Below are 7,920 nucleotides of genomic sequence, written 5' to 3' on the forward strand. Positions count from 1 at the left end.
TCAGTTTTTCTGGTGCGAGACTAGAATTGCTCAACTTGGCATGACAAATGATGCGGGTAGGATGTTGAGTCCCATCACGTTCCGTGACGCATGCGAAGCCATGTGGTACATATTCGTCCGACCACTTTGGGGTTTTTTTGCTCAACATAGTAAGCATGTATTACAACATTCTAAAACAAAATCACACGACATGCTATCATGACAGTAGCACGTTAACTACTGAGTGAACTAATTGGACAAGCAAGGTAATGTGATCATCTGCAGCCAGTGATGGCCAAGCAGGCGTGTCATTACTAATTGAAATGTTGATCTGGCACGAAGTATGGACTGGAAACCCCGAGGTCAAAATGGAAAACACATCCAAAGGTGGTGGAAAATGACCGAGCGAAGATCCTGTGGGACTTCCAGATACAGACTGACAAGATGGTAATGGCGAACCAACCAGATATCGTGATCATAGATAAAGGGCATATGAAAGCCGTTGTAGTGGATGTAGCGGTCCCAAGTGATGGAAACATCAGAAAGAAGGAACACGAGAAACTAGAGAAATACCAAAGGCTCCGAGAAGATCTGGAGAGAGCCTGGAACATAAAGGTGACAGTTGTGCCTGTGGTGGTCGGAGCACTCGGGGCAGTGACCCCCAAACTAGATGAGTGGTTGCAACAGATCCCGGGAACAACATCGGACATCTCAGTCCAGAAAAGCGCAGTGTTGGGAACAGCAAGGATACTGCGCAGAACCCTCAAGCTTCCTGGCTTCTGGTAGAGGACCCGAGCTGAATGGGGGACGGACACCACCCGAGGGGTGAGACGAGGATTTATATATAAATGTGGTTAAAATGCTCGTTGTTCATGTTCAAAAGAAAGAGCTTCAGTGAAAGAAGCAGAGAAACACAAGCCTTGAATCTCACAACAGTGTCCTGGACAAACCAAAGCTCCAGAAAGAAGTATGTCCAGGCCCGGAGCTGGACATGCCTTCCATAAAACAACAGCGAACAGCGGTTTGCTTCACCATTTTGTCCTGATCTTGGAACAGATGTTATATCCCTTTCTACTTAAGTTTTCACAATGTGAGAGGACTTCAACAGTGTCTGATGGGACCAACCTGCAATTAAATTGAAGCCCCCGTCTGAGAACGTCTGTTGACTAAACTGAGGTGTAGGGTTGAAAGTGAATTTCCATTATGTGTTCCCTTGAAAAACAGAATCTGCGTGTTGACGATGGCTGCAAAGCAAACAAATGACAACAAACACAAGGGCATTTCCATTTGTTTGCGTGCTGCACATGCCCATTTGTTGCTGATTGTGTTACATCAGTCTCAGTAATCCTATCTCACTTAGCCACGGGGATGTTTTCATTCTTCACCAGGCTCGGCGGCGTTTCCATCTGGGAAGGCCACAAGCGTTGACCAAGAATCGTATGGATAATTCAGGATTATTCATGAAACATTGAATCTGGATGAATTATTCAAACGCCGCGTGTAACTCATCGTGTGTCCCCGCGGCGTTGTAAAGCACTTCAGGGAGCTGGCGCTAACTCAGTAACATCCTGCTGTTACCTCGAAGCTTCTGTGACCTCGTTCCGTATCTCAGCTCCCTGTCGATCAGTTGATGGGGGTGGGAATGTGCAAGCCTCCCTCTGCTGTCGCGTGGTCTCCTATCAACACAAAACCACCTAAATCGATGTGTCCAATGCTGAAACCCATCAAAGAACCGGTTGGCGTTTTTTCACTTTGACCATGATGCCACACATACTTCTTGGTGACGAAATCTCAAGCAATCTCCGATTGCACCATCACTTATCCAACACTAACATGTCATGTGACCAAGGCAGAGCAACTGAGAAAACAATGCAAATAGCTTGAATGATGTTTTTAGATTTTCAATGTGTGATGTGTGAGTGCAAAGGAAGATATTCATGTCCTCACAGGTGAGTCGTTAAAAAAAAAAATGTAGTGGAAATTTGAAGTGAATCTAAAAGAAAAAGAAAGTTTATGATGACCCTATCATCCCCTTAGTTCATCTATGGCGTTTCATATGATATATTAGCACTAAAGTGGCGGACCTTTGTTACCCGAAATGATAGTTTGTTATTCTTACAGTTTTTTGGCATTTGAAAATATGATGTTAATTGTCTTGCGTTTTATGTCTCAGTTAAGTAAACACCGGAAGGGATAAATAAACAGCTTGAAGCAAGCACTCTTTGCATTTTATTTGGAGAACGTGCTCGCTCCATGTCATTAAGTTTCATCTCTCTTAGGAGAGTCTGGAACAGCTGTTGCAGTTCTGTTACAGTTCACCGCCATTGGACACTGGTACGCTCTTCCCAGTGCTTCTTCACTCACACAGCCACTCTGCCGCATGCAACTATTTAAAGCTGATGAATGAAGATGAATCACACATTTCCAGATTGTTTGCTGCACACTCATCCGAGTGTCTCCGTGGATAGCTCTTCCATTGCCAAGCCTGTCTGCCCCTAAAGCTTCCGGCTTCTCCTGGGAATTCTCTGTCTTCTGCCCCTGAACACGAGTTCGGCCTCGGCATGTTTACCTGTCCCCATGGCTTTTTCTTGTTTTGCTACCTCGAAAACAAAGTATACATTTCCCCGCGCGCTGCCATACATATACGCTTTTCATCCATCCATCCCTTATCCAAGCCGCTTATTCTCACGAGGGTCGCCTATCGCAGCGGTTTGTCTGTGCAGGGTAACCTGCTGCCGGAAAACAGCATGAACTGGTTGTCAGCCAATCACATGGCTCACAAAGACGAACAAACATTTGCACTCACACTCACACCTCGGAACAATTTAGAGTGTTCCATTCACCTGCCATGCATGTTTTTGGAATGTGGGAGGAAACTGGAGGACCTAAAGAAAACCAATGCAGGCACAGAGGAAAACATGCATAGGAAGGCCAGAGCCGGAATCGAACCCAGAACTTTTGCACTGTGAGGCGGATATGCTAACCAGTGGCCTACTGTGCAGCCTTCTACGCCTTTTATGACATTTTTATTTTGTGTTGCGGTGTGACATTTTTGGACTGCCTCGGCTCAATGCAGGTCGGGAAACGTTGTCACCCCCCCACCACCACCACCCTCTTCTTATTGTCGTTGGTAATTTTGCGCTCTAAGGGTTTTGCACTGTGATTTACAGGAGGTCGAGTCGAAACTGCTTATTGTCAGGAGCCGTAATGGATGCTGGCGTCTGCTCTTAATTTCTGCAGATATTGCCGCTTGTTATTTCCAAGCCCTCAAGGCCATTTCCACTAATGTCTCCCAAGGTACCCCACTGTGTTATATTTGTACCATATGGACGCCAAATGACGCAATTAAAACACTGCGAAACCCTTTTAAAAACCATCACGAGCAGGAAGAAAGACAGGCGCTTTGGCTTTGGAGGAGATTAACCTTTACATACTGTCCAGGTCAAATTTCACACGTTTTGCGATTTGACCGCAATTAAAGCAATCACCTTAATGTCACCCTGAAATGTACATTTTTTTCCCAAAAAGAAAATATTTGACAATGTACAGGTACCAAAAGGTTGCGTGAAAAATATCTACAATGTATCAAAATCAAAATAAACAAAACAAACTCCATTGAGAGAAATAAAAAGGGTCTAAACGTATGCAATTATTTTGAGCTGGCCTTTCAGAGCCTGAAGTGGTGGCAGACATGTGCAAGAACTGCCGATTTTTTTTTTTAATGGTATAAACATAAACTTCCTTTTCCTCTGAAACATTAACAATGAATCATCCATTTATTCATGTCAGACATGTTATTATTACATTTTGAAAAACAAATGTCATTCATTAATTGATATAGACAGAGCCAAAATTGACCCAGAACATACTGTGATCATGGAAAGTGCACACGGCTAAATGTACACAAAAGAAGTTTGTAACCCAAAGTGATTGACTACCATCAAAAGAGCCCAGCCGTGTCATTCATCCAAGCAACACAAAAGAAAATTTGCCAGTCCCTCATGAACACATGAACTAGGTCTGAATTTCCACCACATCTACTTCTGAATCTACTGTTGAAATATGAATTACAGCCAGAGTTTGGACCCCCTTGGAAGCAATTTACCTCATGTCACATCTTGTTTTTGACTGAACCTTCTCACACTTAAACTACCCCAGGAGAGAGGAAAGCTAAACTCCTCATTCAAATTAGAAGAATAAATTAGCAAATGCTAGCGATTTAAAAACTAATCATGAAAAAAAAAGAGTGATACCTGTTCTAATTAGCCAATGGCATGACCCGATGAAGCCGGCTTGGTTGAGAGGCAAAACGTCTTCGAAGTCAACCAGATTGGCCCACTTGCAATCGAATCAATACCCAGAGAATGAAACCTGGAAAAATGTGAATCATCACATTCAGGCATCATTCAAGCCATTTGTCCTGTCTTCTGAATGGCTGAGCCTTGGTTAAATAATTTGTCATAGAATGGTTTGTAAGCAAGTAGGTGTAACATAACTGTGTAAACGTCTTGTAGTTGCTAAGTGACTCCCTGATTCCAGATATGATGCAACTTGGGGTTTTGCCTTTACAATGCAGGTCACCCATATGGCCAGTAGATGGCGGAGGTAGTTTAAATTTCACACTTGAAGGCGCCACACTCCCTTGGCAAAGCATCAGCAGAAGCATCAATATCAAATTTATACAAAAATAAAACAAAAATGTAGAGAAATATATATTTGAAAAAAGAAAGAAAAATCATCCGAAGACAATGACGAAATGTAGAATAACTTATGAACGGACTAAAATAAAGTATCAAAAAAAAGGATAATTTATCAACTCAATAAACAGTTATCGTGTAAGAAAAAAGTCAACAGATAAAGAGAATAAACTGAATATACAAATGTAATAAGAAATATATATTAAAAAAAGGAAATTAAAGGCACTAGCAAAAAAGCATAGCAAATGATCAAAAGAACAGAGAGAAATGAATAAGAATAAATAAAATCCTTTTTTTTAATCCATCCAACCAGCAATTTTCTTCCACTTATCTCAGGTACGTAGCGGGGGCAGCAGTATATGCAGGGAGGCCCAGACTTTCCTCTCCACATCCACTTCGTCCAGCTCTTCCTGGGGAATTCCATTGCATTCACACACCAGCCAGAAAACAATCTCTCGAGCGTGTCCCGGCTTGTCCCTGGGGCCATCTGCTGGTGGGACACGAGTGAGGCGTCCAGTAAGCATCCGAATCAGATGCCCGAGCCAACTCCTCTAATGTGGAGGAGCAGCGGCTCTTCTCGCAGAAACACATTTTGTCAATTTGTATCTGCTATCCGGTGCTTTTGGTCACGACCCACAGCTCGTGACCAGAGATTCAGGGAAAGAACATATCAACTCAGTTCCTGCTCCTCCAAGCCAGACCGATTCAGAATCCGCATCACTGCAGACACTGCACCGATCCAGCTGTTGATCTTCTGCTCCATCCTGCTCATGATCGTGAACAAGATCCCAATGAATTGAAAATGAAAAAATGTATACATAATGTCTCCTTGCACATAGCCACGTGGTCCCTCCTTGCTTATGAAAGCTTCCTTCATGTTTTGCACCAACCCACCGAAACAAATGAATGACATCACCTTCCTTCATGGAAATCCAACTTATCAAACTTTGTTTGAATGAATAGCTCCATGCCCTTCTCTTGTTTGTTCTACACACACACACACACACACACACACACACACACACACACACACACACACACAGAAGCACAATCACGCAGTCACACACACGGTCACACACATGCACACAGGCAGGCACACGCATCAAGACAGAGTCAGGCAAGTGCCACGTGGCTACATGAAGGTTATTTTTCTATTTTTATACCCCCAGGTGCAGTTTGTGTTTCTTGGATGCAGCTAGTGGCGAGTAGAGCAGAGGAGCGGGCGTCTCTCAACATGCCCACCCATCTCCCTCTCTCTTACTCCCCCTCACTCTCTCCATCCATCCATCCATTCCTCCCTAAAAATAGCCCCAAGTCGTGATGTGCCTGTCCTTGGCAGAGCGAGAGACTGTATTATTGGTGGTGGGCGGGTTAAGGGGGGGGGGGGGTCTTCTGGATTGGTACCAACAGGCCCCCCTTCACAGAACCACTCTACCCACCACCAAGCCAACCCCAGCACATGCAGGCTGAATTAATGTGTTGCTATTTTTGGGAGCCCCCGTGTTTCCAGGGGAGACCTAATGACGCAATGACGTCAATGCAGGTCAATCGCAGACTGGAGGAATTGACTGGCTTCCATTTGTGTGTGGGGGGGGGGGCATGGGGTGGTACTGCTTTTGCAGTATTTCCTTCCAGAAAGGCTAGTCTGTGTGTGTGTGTCTGTGTGTGTGTGTGTGTGTGTGTGTGTGTGTGTGTGGGGGTTGTAAAATGGAGGCGCATACGTCGGAGTGGAGAGGAGAGAAAACGAACGGAGGGCTCGAACGTGTTGCATCAGCGACAAGCAGACGCGTGTGTGTGGACGCGCTCGGGTATGGACCCATGGATGCTTTATTTATTTGCCTGCCGAGTGCGTGGAAGGAATCTCATTTTGTGAATGCTCTCCCTTTTTCTCTTTCTGTCTTTCCCAAGGGCTTTTTTTCATTCCATCCGGACCAATTTGGAGCGTTCGCTCGAGCAAGCAGAGGTAAGTCGTCTCCCTGCATCCATCGCACACACGTATGTACACGCGCGGACGTGCACACGCGGGCACACACGCGGACACATACACAAACGCACACACACGAACACTCGCACCCAGATGGGGCATTGTTGCAGTTGTGGTGTATCTACTTTAAGATGCGCGTGTGGCGTCTTGCGTCGTTATGATTATAGTGATTATTAATATTATGGAATGGCTGAAGAGAGTGCGTGCGTCACAGGGCATGCACATACTCAGGTGGCGTGGCGAGAAATCCTACCGGTTGGTTTGCTTGCTCGAATTCAGAAACTAAATTTGCTATTTGATTTCTATTTTTATTCAGACCAAATGTATTTTATCAAAATTATATTGCATTTCAGTTCAGTACATTTCAATTCTTTGTATTTTGTTTCCAAATTATTTGCACTTTAATTGCATTTTAATGTCAAAATATTTTAATCTGCATTTTTTCTGCACCCCAAAGTGTATGCCTGTGTGTGTGTGTGTGTATATATATATATATACACACACAAACACACACGTGGGGGGAGGGGGTGAGGGATGTACGGTTAAGGTTAGGGCGTGTACGGACCGACAAAAAGATGCTGCTGCCGAGAGGCTGGGAGCTTTCAGGACCACGGACAGCTCACATTAGGCTCGAGTGCAAGTCAAGTGGCATCGCTCGTGTTTTACGCGTGTATCCATCCATCCATCCATTTTCCGACCCGCTTATCCTCTCGCGGGGCATGCTGGAGCCTATCCCAGCTGTCTTCGAGCAGTAGGCGGGGGACACCCTGAACCGGTTGTCAGCCAATCGCAGTTTTCGAGTGTATTGAGCAATCGTGTGTGTGTGTGTGTGTGTGTGTGTGTGTGTGTGTGTGTGTGCATTTTAATTCAAGTTAACATTTTGTGTGATTAATCTTCACTAAGCTGTTGGACTTGGAAAAACAATGTCATACGGTACATGACAGTAGGTACACCTGTAAATATCCCATACAAGTGCAATCTTCATAACTGCATTTTACAACAATATGATTTAATTTAACACTCTCGTGCAGCGAGTGGATATTACAGTAAATCAACATTGTTACATTGAGTTAAAAAGTATTGTTCACAAGACAGAATTGTTTTGTTTCGCGTTTGTGCAGGTGTACCTAATTGTGTAACCAGTGCATGTTGAAATATGATGGGAAGTGCCTTTGTGTGTGTGTGTGTGTGTGTGTGTGTGTGTGTGTGTGTGTGTGTGTGTGTGTGTGTGTGTGTGTGTGTGTGTGTGTGTGTGGATAA

The 7,920-nt window shown here is 44.3% G+C and overlaps 2 long non-coding RNA genes across 2 annotated transcripts in view; one reads left to right on the forward strand and one right to left on the reverse strand.

Moving 5' to 3' along the window:
- Positions 1–7,920, reverse strand: part of LOC109526848 (uncharacterized) — a 34,065-nt gene that overhangs the window by 15,199 nt on the left and 10,946 nt on the right. The gene's annotated exons all lie outside the window — the stretch shown is intronic.
- The window catches only part of LOC109526849 (uncharacterized), a 6,291-nt gene continuing 4,751 nt past the window's right edge, over positions 6,381–7,920 (forward strand). The window contains exons 1-2 of the long non-coding RNA XR_002170423.1: positions 6,381–6,484; positions 6,585–6,639. This is a non-coding gene — a long non-coding RNA (uncharacterized LOC109526849). The remainder of the gene's footprint in view (positions 6,485–6,584; positions 6,640–7,920) is intronic.

This window comes from Hippocampus comes, unplaced genomic scaffold (assembly GCF_001891065.2).
Source record: "Hippocampus comes isolate QL1 unplaced genomic scaffold, H_comes_QL1_v1.1 scaffold112, whole genome shotgun sequence".
Lineage (NCBI taxonomy): Eukaryota > Metazoa > Chordata > Actinopteri > Syngnathiformes > Syngnathidae > Hippocampus > Hippocampus comes.